The sequence below is a fragment of the Macrotis lagotis genome, chromosome 2, assembly GCF_037893015.1.
Source record: "Macrotis lagotis isolate mMagLag1 chromosome 2, bilby.v1.9.chrom.fasta, whole genome shotgun sequence".
NCBI classification, from domain to species: domain Eukaryota; kingdom Metazoa; phylum Chordata; class Mammalia; order Peramelemorphia; family Peramelidae; genus Macrotis; species Macrotis lagotis.
This window is the reverse complement of record NC_133659.1, coordinates 17,365,497-17,381,223: the sequence shown is the minus strand read 5'-3', so window position 1 is coordinate 17,381,223 and position 15,727 is coordinate 17,365,497. Positions and strand designations below refer to the sequence as shown.

At 47.4% G+C, this 15,727-nt stretch overlaps 1 protein-coding gene and 1 long non-coding RNA gene across 5 annotated transcripts in view; one reads left to right on the top strand and one right to left on the bottom strand.

The window, feature by feature from the left end:
• LOC141510933 (uncharacterized) overlaps window positions 1-12,307 on the bottom strand; it is a 79,414-nt gene extending 67,107 nt beyond the window's left edge. The window contains exon 1 of the long non-coding RNA XR_012475198.1: window positions 12,272-12,307. This is a non-coding gene — a long non-coding RNA (uncharacterized LOC141510933). The remainder of the gene's footprint in view (window positions 1-12,271) is intronic.
• Window positions 1-15,727, top strand: part of NFIA (nuclear factor I A) — a 690,308-nt gene that overhangs the window by 212,219 nt on the left and 462,362 nt on the right. The window lies entirely within an intron of this gene.

The following is a 15,727-nucleotide window of genomic DNA, read 5'->3' as shown; positions in this document are numbered from 1 at the left end:
AGAAGAGGTCCAGAGGTCTCATTAGCCTAACAAAAGGGTCTATGACACACAAAAAAGATTAAGATCCCCTATGTAGAGGAAAGAAGTGGGTGTCATTAAAATATTTTTCATATAGTCCAGTTCCATGTATTTTCTCCTTCAAGCTTCTGGGTCTTTTAATGTTGTGGGGTTTTATGTTTTAGAGGAAAAGTAAATTGGGAACTCAGGGTCCAGTCAAGAGACTTGGGTTTGAATCTTGATTTGGTCAATCTTTCCATCTTAGAAGATAGCTTTCTTGAATATCTAAGGTCAAAGGCCATCCACACCTTTTGCCATCATAGAAATAGGAATTACACCTGTGATTTCCTTTTCTTTGGGGGGGGGGTGATGAAATTCCCTCTAATAAAGTGGGACTGCACTGAAAGAGGACTTGAACCCAGGTTTTCCTAACTCTAAAGTCAGTCTCTACCCATTGTACCACACTGTCTCTATTATTGCTACTTCAATTTACCATCATAAGCAAGAGGAAAGACTAGGGCTTGGAAAAAGTTGTATGATGCGATCCAAGAGTCAGAAGAACTGGATTACATCCTGACTCTGCCCCTCACTTGCTCTGAAACCAAGACAAACTATTGTGTCTCTCTGAATTTCCCTTTGCCCATCTATAAAAGGAAGGAGTTGGAAGGGATGGACCCTTATAATTCTAATACCCTGAGATGGAAAGACAGAGGTACCAGAATGGGGAGAAAGGAAGGAGAAAATGGGAAAGAGAGTTCATGCTTCCCCAGGGAAAATTTACCAGCTTCCACTAGTATAAGTGCTGTTTGTTTCTCTTGTCTATTCTCCCTGGTGAAAAATGGGCTTGTAGGGATCTCTGATTTAAAAAAAAATCATCAACCTCCCCTCCCCCAAGTCATTCAGCTCTAAACTCTAATCAGAAACTCTTAGGATTTTCTAGGCTCAAATTAGATAATGGATGTAAATCACTTAGAAAGCTCTAAGTTATTATGATTTCTGCTATTTTCTCTACTCTTATACATTTAAAAAAATCAAAATCAATGCTGAACATCAAAACAACTGACTAAACTTGTTTATTTACTATTTATTCTTAAAGTCATTATTTTCTATGTAATAAAAGAATGCAGTATTCTTTGTCCTTCCTTCTGCAACAGGAAGGGAGCTTCAGGAAAGGTCATTTTTAAAAGATTTTGCAAATGACATTTCAATAAAATGGGATCCTATATATTTTACTTAATGCAATTAAAGATCTGCTTCTGAGAAGGGATCCATTGGTTCTCCATGTTGGCCAGAGGAGTCCATGACAAACAAAAGGTGAAAAATCCCTGCCTCAAAGAATCCTCAGTGTTCTTTCTTTGTCCATTCTTTTTCATTTCCTCCATCTCCATAGTCAAAGTGAGTATACCCTCTCTTCTTCTGAATCTGCTTTTTTTTCCCCTTTCATTATTTCAAAAAGATGTTTCCATGCTTCTTTGTATACTTGAACCTTAATATAAATGAAATATAAAGTACTTAAGAGAAGCCAGGAGGTTGAGGCTCTTAAGCTCCATGGTAGTTTTATCAATTCTATAAGACCATGAAAATTGTCTGAGTCACCTATAGCCAGGGATTGTAGTCTTTTTGAAAATTTAACAGTGGCTTTCCAAGCTTTTCAGACAGAACCTTAGATACTGGCAAGCACTCTAAAACAGGACTTGATTTGGTGTTTTGTGGATTGTTTCATTCAAGGAAATGATGGAGAAAATCTTATGGATGCCGGTTATAGTTTATAAATATATATTTATACTTTTTTTTAAAAAAAAAGAGTCAATTGCTCACCATTTACCAGAATTCCCTCTGCTGATGACAGAAATACCCTATGTTTAGTATGGTGATTTTTTTTTATCCATTAATGATCCCTTATTTCCTCCTTATTGGACCCAGATTCTTGATACCCTCTCACACCTTTCAGTCTAGGTGTTAATCTGAAACTGACAGTGAAGAAAATCAAGGGTGAGGTGGCAGATCAGATTATATTATTAATGATACCTCTAATAGGAAGTATGACATAATGGACAGAAGTTTGTCCTCAGAGCCATTTCATGCCCTGATAAAAATCCTATTTGTATGACCCTGGACAATTCACTTTATGTCCTATAGAGATTAAAAAAAGAGTGGCGCATCTCCACTGGTGAAAGGGTTTCCTCCCAGACTGTTTTGTGCACCACAGATATCATAGGTCTGGATCTAATTGTAAAATGTGGCTGCTTTGACTAACCCCTTTAAATGTCTGAATAGATAGTTCAGTGCTCAGCCCCTCCTATTACTATGAAATAGAGATTTTTTAATATTTTGAGCTCTCTCTCTCTCTCCTTCTCTCCCTCTCTTCCTCTCTCTCTTTGACTTTCTGTTTCTGTCTCTTGTTTCTCTCTCTCTCACCTTTGACAGTCAGATGAATATTATAGACCCTTTTTTCAATAATATTTTGTTGTCTACCTTCATAAGGAAAGGAAATGCTAATTTTCTATTAGAGTTTATGAAAATAAACATGTCTTTTTTTCCAATCCCAGTTCTGGGAACCCCCCCCCCCCAAATCTTTCCATGAACCTATAGACTACAAGTGAAAAGTCTATGCCTTACTCAACCCAATTCATTAAGCATTCACTAGGCATCTACTAGGTGGTGAGACCTGAAAAGCAAAAATAAAAGTAGGCGCCTACCGGAACAGAACTGAATTTTCATTAGGGGACATCAGTAAAGTAAGTAAATTTGTATTAGGGGACACAAGTAAAAAAAGATGAATGAAAGCAAAATAATTGGTGGGGGAGGTGTGAAAACTCCATACTTAGGGGAATGAAGAAAGATTGCCTATAATGATTGCTGGCAGGCTGAGGATAACCCATGGCTTCTCACTATTTCAAAGTCTAGCCAGCAGTTTCAGAAAGCGGATCTTGTCAAGCAAAATCCCCTTCAGTTGTTGGAACTAAAGGAGGAAGGGACCTTAGAACTCATGTTGACTGATCCCCTTCATTTACAGAGGAGGAAACAGGTCTAGAAAGGGCTAAGCAACTTGTTCGGGGACATGAGGAAAATCCTCGAACTAAGATTGTCACCTACTTCCCCTGAGTCCTAATCCAGAGTGCTTCCCATTATACCACACAGTCTGCTGGCCCTTCTTGTTCAGCCCCAGATTTAAATAACTCTTTCTCTCTGCCACTGTCTCTGTCTCTCTCTTTCTCCCTCTCTCACACATGCATTCTCTCTCTCTCTCTCTCTCTCTCTCTCTCTCTCACACACACACACACACACACACACACACACACACCCCTCCCCCTCAACCTCAAGATCCCAGCTGCAGCCATCAGACCCTGTTCTCCAGGCAGAAACAGAAGCCACAGGCTTAGGGAAAACCACCGGGCACCAGTCCAGTTCTGAAACCCGGCCCTTAAGGCAAAAGAAAAGAGGTGCCTCTCTGGGATGCTACCTGCAATCTACCTGTAGGTGGCGCCCTGGTTCATTCGCTGCAGCAGGATCAGCCTGGGGCTCCAGGGTTGGCTCAGCCTTGTGCTCTCTAGTCAGCCTGGTTCACTTGGTCCTTCCTTCCTTCCTTCCCTTCCTGCTTTTTTTAATCAGGGAGTCCAAGCAACTGGAGAGATCATGAAAGGGATTCAACCTGTCTGACCCCAGCTCCCCACCCCCACCCTGGTTGGCAGCACCAAGAGGGAAGCAGAGGCAAAGATGCTTCTTAGGAGGGGCAAGAGTTATGGATCAACAATGAGAGAGGCTGTTTCAAATCCTGGCTTTACTAAGGACCAAAGCTGTGATCCTGGGCAAGTCGCTCGCCCTCTCAAGGCCTACATTTTCTCAGTGATAAAATAAAGAGGTAGGACTAAGTGCTCTTTGAAGTGTTCTAGGATCTCTCAAGTTATGAGGCAAATGTAAGGAAGATATTTCTAATTATTAGAAAGTCACTATTCATCTTAATTATTAACCTCCCCAAAGCTGCCATTAATATGACTGACTGGCCAAAGCATCCATCCCCTCTGTAGCCACCATTTCTGGAGTTTTAGGGTTGACAGTCCACTTTGTGATACATCTGATCGTCACAACAATGCTGGGAAGGAGGTGCTATTGTTGGCTTCACTTTGCAGGTGTGGAAAGTGAGACTGACAAAAGTTAGGTGACTTATCCAGGATCACATAGTTCTGTGAGTTGTTTCCTCGACTAGATAATTTCTTGATGGGAGAACATTATTGGGTTTTGTAGTTGCATGTCCAGTATGTGGTACAGTGCCTAGAGTACAGTAAATAATATTTTGATAGTCGCAGGTAAGGCTGGGATAACTCTTTAGAAACATTTTTTATTTGAGCCTCACAACAATCCAGGAAGGTGACGACTGTAGGTATTATTGTAGCCCATTTTACATATAAGAGAACTGAGGCTTAAAGAAGCCTTGCACTCAAAAGTTTGGACGCGAGTAATCATTGGAACTCTAGCACTCTCTACACTATACACTAGAGCCCATCAGGTCGAGGACTCCAAGCTGGGTTAGTGGGTCACTGAAATTTCTCCCAACTAAAAGATCCTTTGGTTAACTCAAGAGTAGAGGCTGGGAGTGGCTAGGTGGTGCAGTGGATAGAGCACTGGCCCTGGAGTCAGGAGGACCTGGGTTCAAATCCGGCCTCAGACACTTAATAATGACCTAGCTGTGTGGCCTTGGGCAAGCCACTTAACCCCACTGCCTAGCAAAAACCTGGGGGAAAAAAGAGTAGAGGCTGGAGAGCAACTTGGAGTGTTGAGGATGTGGCCAGGGAGAGGGAAGGGGTCGCCTATAGCACAAGAAAAGCTGCCTCATGGGGGGGGGGGTGATCTGCATCTTCATCTGAACCTTTACTCTCAGTCCCCTCTCTCTTTCTGGACCAAGAACGTACTCAGGCCCGGTCTCCTCGGTCCCAATCCCAGGCCCCACAACAAGAAAACCACAGAAAGTGGAAGCTAGCCGCTCTGACAAGCCTTTTCATCTGCATCCCAACCAATGGAGGCTGAGGAGAAGGGCAAGAGGGAGTGAGTAAAGTGTTTCAGACCCAAGCCCTACCCACCAGACCAGTCATGGCCCTTCCCTCAATTCAGGCCACCGTGAGCAGGTGCCAGAGGGCCGTGCCCTTCACTATAAAATCACGGGTCTAGGTAACAGTGCATGCCTGCGGAGTCGGGAATAGCGAACTCGCCATGCTCTAAGTGTTCCCACACTGTCCAGACACCAGTCCAGAGACTGCTCCTGCTCTTGATAGTGTCCGAAATGAAGTCAATCGCAAGCTTTGGGTCAAAGTCAGCCAGACAGAGGAGGTCTGGGGGAATGGAAGGCAAAAGAGAAGGAACTCATTGATTTGACATGTTATTGTCTAAGCTTCGAGAAGCGCATGGCGAAGTGTGTTGGGGGCGCGGGGAGAGGGGAACAAAGCGGGGCTAGCGTGGAGTCTCTTAGGCAAGCCCTTAAATAGGCAGCCCTCCTGCCGGCACTCCGGCAGCTGTCCTCCTGGGGTTCCAGGTGTGGGAGGGTCCCTCTGGGTCCTGACGGGAAACTTGAGTTTCCAACCACGCAGTCCGGGTGGAGCAGCTCCAGAAAAGCTGCGCTTCTGCTTCTCTCAGTGGCAGAGAAACTCATGGGGGGGGGGGTCCCCAGGAACCTGGGGCTTTCACCCTTTCATCAGTCATAACCATCGCCTCTCCACGATCTGATCGGGAGCTCGAAGAGTTGGAGCACTCCCCGAGCTGCCAGAGCCTTAGGGAGTGGAGTCCTCTCCGCCTCCTTCCTAAAGCCACTCTGCTCCAGGCTGCCCCGGCTCGGCTCGGGAGCCTAGCCCAGAACACTGGTGGGCATCCTGGGGGGTGGGCACCCCCGAAACGGACCAGGAACCGGCCCAGAGAATCCGGCCGGCGGCTCCCTGGGAGAAAGCCAGGCCGGCCAGGGACAGGGTCCCCGCGCCCCAGAGGCGCTGGCATGGCCCAAAGGCCAGGGCTGCTAGCGGGGGCCAGAGTTCGGGCGTTTGCTTTGAAAACCAAAAACAAAGCTCCCGGCCCCAAAGCTTTTTAGGCAATTTCAAGGGGCCGGTGGGGAAGCGCTGCGAGCCGAGCGCCGGAGCAGCGGCTGAGGCAGTCCTGGGCCAGGCATGGGCCGGCTCGAGGGGCCTCAGTCTCCCCTTCCTCCGGCCACTGGCCTCTGTGCGAAGCCTTCGTGGCCAGGGAAGAGGGGCTGCGATGCCCAGAGGGAAGGAGGGGGAGAGCCCAAGGCAAGAGACCTGGAGGGGGAGGAATGGAGCGGCTGTCACCAAGGTGCTGCTGTGGGGGCTGTCGTGTTTTGTTTTGTTTTGCACAAGGCCCGGCTATGCTCCCTTCGTGGGCAGCGGAGGAGAAGTGGGTGAGGTCTCTAACTGCCCGTTTCTGCGCATTGCCCGCAATTGCCCCAAAGCAGAGCGTTTTTTAAATGCTTCGTTCACAAATAGAGGCTCTCGAAAAAGTTCTGGTTTGCTTTAAAGGCAAAAACCAGGGGTGACCTCCCCCACCCTCCCCAGGACTTGTGGGCTCCGGGTGTTGCCTTAGCGGGCTTGCCCGGGTTCAGCCCGCAGACTGCTTGAGCTGGGCTCTGGCGAAGCTCTGGCTGCCGGTGGTCCAAGAGACCTGCTTTGGGGAGCTGCGTGTGGGGACCAAAAGAAGGGGCCGTTGGCGCGGGGGCACATTGCTCAGGCCCTACATTTGATACAGCTTTCTCAGCTTTCTCTCTCTCTCTCTCTCTCTCTCTCTCTCTCTCTCTCTCTCTCTCTCTCTCTCTCTCTCTCTCTCCTGCTCTCTCCTCTCCTTCCATCCTTCCATCCTTCTCTCATTTTCTTTCTTTCCTTTTTTCTCCTTCCTCTTGTCTTTCTTTCTCTTTGTTTCTTTTTGTTTTTCTTGTTCCACTTTCTTTATTTCTGTTTCTTCTTTCTGTTTCTTTTTGTGTTCCTTCCTTCCTTTCTTTACTTGCTTCCTTGCTTTCCTTTTTCCTTCTTTCCTTTTCTTCCTTCTTCCCTCCTTCCTTTCTTTCCTTATTTCCGTGCTTTCCTTTTTTCCTTGCTTCCTTTTCTTCTTTCCTTCCTTTCTTTTTTTTTCATTTTCTTTCTTTTTCCTTCCTTTCTTCCCTTCCTCGCTTTCCTTTCTCCTTCCTTCCTTCTATTCTCTCTCTCTCTCTCTCTCTCTCTCCCTCTCTCTCTCTCTCTCTCTCTCTCCCTCCCTCCCCCTTCCCTCTCTTTCTTTCCTTCTTTCCTTGGTTCCTTGCTTTCCTTTTCTTCCTTCCTTTCCTCCTTCCTTTCTTTCCTTACTTCCATGCTTTCCTTTTTCCTTCCTTCCTTTTCTTCTTTTCTTGTTTTTCTTTTTCTTTCTTCCACTCTCACTCTCACTCTCTCTCCTTTCTTCCTTTCTTTCTTCCTTCCTTCCTTCTTTTCTTTCTTTCTTTCTTCCTTCTTTTCTTTCTTTCTTTCTTCTTTCTCTCATAATACAAATTGGAATTGGCATATTGAAGTAATCCCCCTGATGGTAAGCAAAGATAACCGACCGTGTACAAGAGTGTTTTTTCCATCCAGGGCGGCTGTCTGGTGCCAAGAACCTCTCAGAGTGCGCCGGGGGGAAGAGGATAGGAGATTCGAGATTCGGCAGGAAAATGAAATCTGCCTTCCATAACCGTTCCACGTTTCTTTAGGGTGGAACCCAGTGCCTTGCTCCAGGGTTCCTTCTACCTCATCTCGCAGTGGTTTCTATACAAGCCCCATCATTGCAAACCGACGTGCGTCCGGGCGCAATGGAAACTAAATAAACTGGCAAGGGGCTCTGGAGAGGAACATCCACCAAAGGCGCACAGTTGTGGGGCGTCCCCACGAGGGAGGGAGCCCGGGGTTGCTAAGTTGGAGAGCTGATGTAAAGGGGAGCAAGGGGGCTACGGTGATGCCTCCCGGTTTTTCTAGGGCCCCTAAGTCTGCAGAAACGGCCCTGGGCGGCCGACACATGTTAGCCCTGAAATCTCTGGTCGAAGGGGAGCCGTAACTAGATTTCTCTGGTGGTCTCTGCCAAGGTCCCTTTGCCAACTTTTCTCTCTCGCCGGGGCCACCGACTTTGGGGCCAGCTTTCTGGAGCGGTGGGGCCTTTTCCGAATCCCATGCGTCAGTGAGGCTGGAGAGCCGAAACCCGGTCCGAGGCTGGGCTTCTAACCTAGGGGACCCAAGCGGTGAACAGAGAGACGCTAAGGTTTCAGGTCGGAGGTGTATCCCAACCCAGATATCCGGGGGGAGGATGTGGACCCTGTCTGAACGAATGCTTCGCGCTCGGATCCCGCGTCTGAACCCGGTTACGATGGCCATCCACCCACGAACGGGCATGTGAACACACCTCCCCAGGATCTGAGGCCAGCTTTCCCAGCTAGGGAAGGAAGGGTTTTATTTTTTTTTCTATTCGGTGTCAAATTTGGGGGGGGGGGTTGCTAGGGGTATTCAACCTCCCCACCTCCACCTTCACCCCAGACAGTTACAAAACACATGTGGTGCGGGACTGGTCCTGGGGAAGTCTGGTCTGGCTGCCGAAAGGACTCAAAAGTTTCTCCCAGCAACCCTGGAGGTCTGGTGGTCTGTTGTTTCCATAGTCTCTACCGGCCTCCAGTGAGTCAGTCACCCCGATCCCTCGGTTTCCCAACCCCGCAATCGAAAGACTGCGGCTCAGAAGTTACAAGCTGTGGTTCAGTTATTCACTGAAGAGGGAGGGACACTTTTAAAACAAATGATTGAACGATTTCTTCATCTGAGTCCTACCTTGAAAGAGGACCTGCTTTTGCAAGTAGTGATAGAAAGTCATCCTTGGAAACTCGCCTTTGGTGCAGTTCCATGGCATGTGGAGATACATTGCAATCTCTAGAAGGGGCTGGTGAAGGGGACTCTGGATTTTGGAAGAACGCTGCTCCCTAGCCCAAAGGCTGGGACAAGAGAAGCATTGGCTAGGATCCATTTCACCGAAAACCAGCATTTTTCCAAAGGTCTTATTTTTAAAAATATTATTAGGAGTCAAAATAATCAGACATACATGAGAGAGACTAAAAAAATTCAACCCCAAACTTACTCCTTCATTTTTACAAGACACCTTGGAAATGAGGTTGGCAAAAAGTTTGCTGAGTTGGTTTAATCACAAATTAATGTTTAGATCTAGGCCCAGTCTTGGCTAAGTTTGCAGGGTTCCTTCATATGGGGAAGAGGGGGAGACAGGAGGAGGGAATGGGGGAAGGGGAGAAAAATTTCTCACTTCACTGGTTGCCATTACTAAGTAGAGAGAGTTAGAGAGAGTCTTTCTTTTAAAATACACTACTGTGTTGTATATCACACCATCTTTTGCTGAAAGATCATTCAGAAGAATTAAGTTTTGCAGCTTTCAAGATGAAAGTAAGAAACAGTGTCTCCTTTTAGCTCTTATGAGAGAATTTTTTTCTGGGGAAGGGTGCGGGAGGGAAGAGGGGGAAGACTCTCTTTGCATGTTTCCCCACTTGTTTCTGGGCTCTCTCCTCCGCGCTCCCTCCCAACAGAGGAATTCACCCTTCCAGTTACTACTTTCAGTTCTAAAGCCCCCAGTTCTCATGACCCCAAACTCCCCAACCCTACCCTTTCAATCCGTTTTGCTTAAGAGGACCTATTTCACTGAATTGTCCATGTGGGAGTTAACTTGGGAAGAGAGAGATCAGGGTTAGGGGTGGAGGCAACCATCCACCTGGCTGCTGAATTTTCTGATATTATATTTTCTTTACCATAAAGTTTTCTTGGAATCTAATCCTTTAGTGTCCAGAGCTAGAAATGTCTGAGAGAAATCTGAGGACTAAGAGAGATAAATGAAATAACCTCAAGACTCTAGGATATTTTAGGATATTTCCCTCCAAAGTACACTAGAACAGGCTTTTTTTTATTTTTTAAGGGGGTTATGGTATAGGAGAAGATAGAAAGGGACTTTTGGCAGGGAGGAGGAAAGAAAGGGCTCCCTTATTTCCCATGCCATAGTCTCTGTTCTATTCTGATAACTTCTTCAGAGTTTCAACTTTGGGAAATCATTAGATGAGAAAGAAGAAGGCTTGATTATTTTCACATTATTGGGGGAGGGTATAATTTCAACCCTGGCTATTTACTAAAGCTGTTTTGGGGATGCCTCCTATTTCAAATATAGTTCACCCACCCAAAGTCACAAGAGGAAGCAAATAAAGAATAGTTACAAAAGGTATAAAATTGATCATCTGGGGTTTATTAATATATATTAATTAGAGGGATGATGTTTTATATTGGTAGTGTTTGATTCCAAAAATAATTGCCTTCAGGCTCCAGACTAGATGCTTTGGGCAGAGTTGGGCGCCTTTATCACCATATGGTGCCACCCTGACTTTCCTCATTCTTTAGTCTGCAAGAATATGACCATCAAACTGCTCTTTTCTCCTGCCAGGACCTGCCAGGGGAGGGACCCAGCCTAAAATGTACCTGATGGACATTTCTGGCATTTCTGGTACCCATAGAGGGAAGAGAATGCAATATTAATAAATTGTATGGATTTAAAAAGAGGAAGGGGCAATGACCTAACTCCTCCAAAGTTCTAGTAAGAAGGTCTCTGCCTAACCCAAGATCAGAACAGTCTAATTCCTACACTTCCATAAAAGTGTAGTTTTTTCCAAAAATAATGTTTCCCTTCTATAACTCCCAAATAGAACCTTGGAATTATGTCCTTGGGTTCTCCTTATCTCTCCTTCACTCAATCCTAGCCCAGTCCCCCAGACTCTGCTTTTCACGGAGCTAGGAGGGGAATCATATGGGAGGGACCTTAGAGATCTCTAGTTCACCCTCTTTATTTTGTAGAGGAGAAAAGTAAGGACCAGAGGGGTTCCAGAACTGGGAGGATGCAGGGGGAGGATTCAGAGTGTTCCAGAAATCAGTCCCAGAGTCCCATTCGTAAATGCATTCCAGTCTTGAGATAGGAGATAGTGCAAAGAAGAGGTTTGGAGCTCTTTAAAAGAGGTGATGGGTAGGAGAGGGGATGGGCAGGAAGAGAGGGAGGGGAGAGAGAGAGAGAGAGAGAGAGAGAGAGAGAGAGAGAGAGAGAGAGAGAGAGTTATAAACTAGTTTCATCTAAGGAAATCAAATTCTGGGAATAGTTTCTTCGAAGATTTTTCTCTCTTCCTCTCACTTGAAGAGGCCTTGCCTCCTGGTTGACTACGTTAGATGGAATAAAATGTCAGCCTGGTTCTACTGAATTCTTTTCCTACCTGCTTTCAGTGTTGAGGAAGGGGGTCAGTCTGACTGAAGTCGAAAACACTGAGGTCTGGTCTGAATCACCCAGCTGAGTGGCTTAGGTGTCGTTTCCTGACTAATCAGGTCTTGTTATTACTGTATCTAGGGTGGGACCTTAGAGGTCATATATTGCAGTGGTCCCAGCCCGGGCTCTGCCCTTGGACAGTGTCTACCCAGAGGAAGGCGAGAGCTGAGAAATGAGGCAAATGATCTGGGCCATTCTTCCCCCAAGAGAGTGTGAGCCCCTTAAGAGCTGGGGCTTCTCAATTTTCTGTTTGTATTTCCAAAGCTTAGCAAGTAGTGAATGCCAAGTAACTCTTTTTTTTTTATTAATTCGTTCATTCATTCATTACAATTTCCCTCCCAAGGAATTTGGTTTCCTTCTCCCCAAATGGTGTCTGCGTGTTCCCACTCCTCAGTAATCAGACTTATTTCTCCTAAGGAGACAGCCTGGAACTTTCCAAATCATCTTGGAGAGTTTCTGGATCCCCCTCGCAGACCTCGGACGTTACCTTTAAGGCAGTCAGGGTCCCACCCCCTCTCCCATCATGTGATGATCTGATTGTGGGATCCTCCTCCTCTTCAAATAGCGTTCCTTGCGGAATAATCGGGGACGAACCAATGACAAGCCTTCCTGCAGGTCCTTCCCGGAGGGATGCAGCCTCCCCACCCCTCAAGTCATCCCTTCTCGAATTCTAAGGGTATCCACGTGTATTCGAACCCCCCGCCCCAGAAGCAATAGAGATCGAACTGAGAGCTCAAATCCAGATGAAGCTCCTCCATAGAGAGAAGAGAAAACCTCACCCCAAAGGGGAGGAAGTGACTGAGCCAAGGTCACACTGCAGTTTAGGGACGCAAACTCCGGGGCCCTGGCTCCCAGGGACCCCGAACTACGCACTGCCTTCCCCCGAGCTGAGCTCCTGCTGCCCCCCATGCCCCCCGAGCAGAGGGCCCCTCGGCGTCCTTACTTTCCGACGCGTCCCCGGGAATGGCTCCGCCGCGCGTCCTTCCCCGGCCAAGGCCGCGGTCCAGGCTCCTCTCCCCAGGCGTGCGCCTCGGGGACGTGGGGGCTCAGCTCCACCGAAAGGGCGCCTTTCTCCCCGATCTTTCCCACACCCAAGCCCCGGCCCCCTCCGCCCCCAGCAGGCCGGCCGGCTTGCTTGGGCGGGAGCGAGCGCCCTGCCTCCGGGGCTGCCCCGGCGCAGCTCAGTTTCCCCGAGACGGGACTGTGGCGCAGGCGGGACGGCTTCAGACTCTATTTCTCCTCGGGCTGCATCGGCGGCGCGGGTCCCTCGGCCCAGGGTGAGGGTGGGGCGGGGATCGGGGTGCTGCGGGGGGGATGGGCAGGGCCCTCAGTTTCCTCCACGGCCACGCTACTCACTGGCGCCTGCACGCCCGCACACACGTGTGGAATGGTCGCGGGGTGACGGGAGGGGGACGCGGGGGGGGCTGGTCTGTGTGAGTGTGTGTGAGTGTGTGGACGCGCGTGTGGGCGAATTAAAGTGACAGCACGGCCAGGCTGGCCGAGCCCGAGGCCCGGGACCCATCCTGGGGGGTGCCCGGGGGTGCATATCCTGTGGAGGAACTGGCACTGCGGCAAAGGGGGCCAAAACCGGGCCCCGAGGCCCCGATTGTTCTTGCGCCGGGGGGGGGTGAATGGGGGGCGCTGCGGGAGCGGCACACCAGGTGCCTATTGCTGGTCACTGTGGGTACCTCCCCACTGTTTGTGGCCTGGGCGAATGGGCTCGGACTATGCAGAGCAGAGTAAGGGGGGGGGGGGCAGGGCAGACCCAGCATGTGCAAACATCTCAGCTTCGACCTTGACAAAAACCAAGATCACTCGAGAAAATGGCTCCCACAGGTTCCCCCAAGATGGTCCTGGGAAGGGTCGAGGCTTCTCTCGTCTCCCTGGCCCCCAAGCCCCATCATGGGCACAGCCTGCTCTGGCGCCCTAGTGTGGCTGACCCTCTTATCTTGGCTCTGTCTGTTCCCAATTCACTGCCACGGTGAGCCAGAGCCTTAAGAATAAAATAAAGAAAATAACTGCCCCCCCCACCCCGAAGAAGCCACTCATATGGAGAACAGGCCGGCACATCTGGGCTGCAGATAGGGGGGTCCTGAGACCGAAGTCCTTGTTCCAGCACCGGCTTGGAGAGAGAGGGGGGACCTGTGCCAACCCCAGCCCCAACAGCTGCTGGAGCAGCAGCCGGTCATTGCAAGTCATTGTAGGCAGGCTTCATGACCTATGAAGCTCCCTGCTCCCCACTAAGACTGGACAAATGGGGGGAGGGTTTCTTCTAGAGATGCAGTTAATCAACCCAGTCATTAATCAGTATCTTGATATGCTTATTAGAAAAGTCACAACATAGCCAAACCCCAACCTTTCTTTCCATAATAATAGAGGAGTAAAAAAGGAAGGAAGGAGGGAGGAAGGTAGGAAAGAAAGAAGGAAGGGGGGGAGGCAGGCAGGAATGAAGGAAGGAAGGGGAGAAAAGAGGAAGAAAAATTAACAAAACATAAGAAGGAAGAAAAATGAAAAAGAAAGGAAGAAAAGATAAAAAGGAAAAAAGGGAAAGCACAAGGAAAGAAAGAAAGAAAAAATTATAAATGTAGAGGAAATATAGGCTATTTGTACATAGAATCATACCTCAAGATTTTGAAGAAATGAGGATTGAGAAAATGTTTCCCCATTATTTTTTAACTAGACTTGCCCTCAAGAAGACTGCATTCCAATCTGACCTCATTTATTAGCCATATGACCTTTCAGCAAGTCACTTTCCCTCTGTCTAATTCAATTTCCACATCTGTAAAAAAAAAAATCAGAGATAATAATAAAATCTACCGCCCAGGGTTGTCGGGAGGATAAAATGAGATAATATTTATAATTGTTTTATGTAACTTACGACTCTCCCAAAGCAGACTGAGCAGGGAGGCTGGCATTCTCCAGTTTCAAAGGCTACTTTTTGGTGGAGAGTTTGAGGACCTCCATCCTGTATCCAGTGGGGTATCCCATCCCCATTTGAGCAGTACCTCTCCATGTCTGCAGGGTAACTTTTCCAGAATTTATTTGTAGCATTGAAGATGTTAACCAAGAAGTCCATGGAACATGCTCTGTAGCTAAGGGAGCTGGCCAGATCTAGGCTTTTGTATTTGGTCACAGCAGGACAGGGACCAAGGACAAGCCTAACTTGAGGGAGAAATCCACTATTAGAAAGATAAATGGAATCTAGTTCATCCATCTAGTCTACCTTGGAAAGAGGGAAGGAAGAAGGAAGAGAGGAAACGAGGGGAATCTATCATTTGTAAAACATTAATTACATGGACAAAGGCTGACTGTACTGAGAATGAAATGAAATCATACCCCTACTCAGTTGCAGATAAAATGTCAGAGGCAGCATTTTGTAAAAAATCCATCTCTGTTAGCAACAAGAAGACTAAATCTCAGAGAGGGCAACAGAACATGATGGGGAAAGTCAATAGTAAGAGGAACTGCTCAAATCCAGTCCCTGTTACTTACTGTTTGTGTGACCTTTGGCTAAGTTTTCTTCGGGCCTCAGTTTCCTCAGCCACAAAGTGATCTAGTGCTACCAGATGACTCTCAAACTCCCTTCTAAGGCAATATATTATTCTGTACACCCTCACAAAAGTCCCTGATGTCTCAGAGGGCTACTCCGTTGACCCTCAGTTGACAAGATCATACCTACTGAACTCCCATAGATCCCACCAGATTGTGAAGTCCCTATGGTTGGGAGAAGAGGGTGGGTAGAGCAAATGACTAGTGTCTTTTGCTTCCAGGATGAGCAGGGGGGTTAATAACATTGGGGTGGATACTCTTCACTCATTAATTTCTTAATCTTACCACAATGACTCAGGAAGATCACTTTCTAATCCAAAATAAGAATGCTCTGGGACCTGAATGGGTGAAGGGAATGATTGGGTCCATGGGCAAGACTAAAGCCTAGGTATTTGGAAATGTTGAATACAAAGGATTGTGGCCTACTGGTTTCTCTGATTTGCTTGCTTGTTTGCTGTGTTCCAAGGCCTTCATGATCGCCAAATGGTGTTTTCCAACACATTGTCCCTTCACGGGGCCAGCATTTCTGACTCCAAATGTGTTTGGGGCAGCTGTTTCAGTGTTCCAATTTAGAATCTGAGGGATTTCAAACTTGATATGAGAGGGGGCAGGTATGTTAGGTTCAACCTCCTTGAATAGACATAGTTCCAGGACAGCAGAGTTCATTTTCACAAAGAAGAGGCCTACTCACCAATTCATCAAGAGAAAATCATTGATTTCCAAAGTAATCACTTTTCTGGGACATTTTCTTTTTCTTATTTTCTCATACTCATACTGAGATTTAAGAGTAAACCATCTCTCTGGTGAAGAAGATAGGACTAGATAATCTCTGAAGCTATTCTGACTTTAT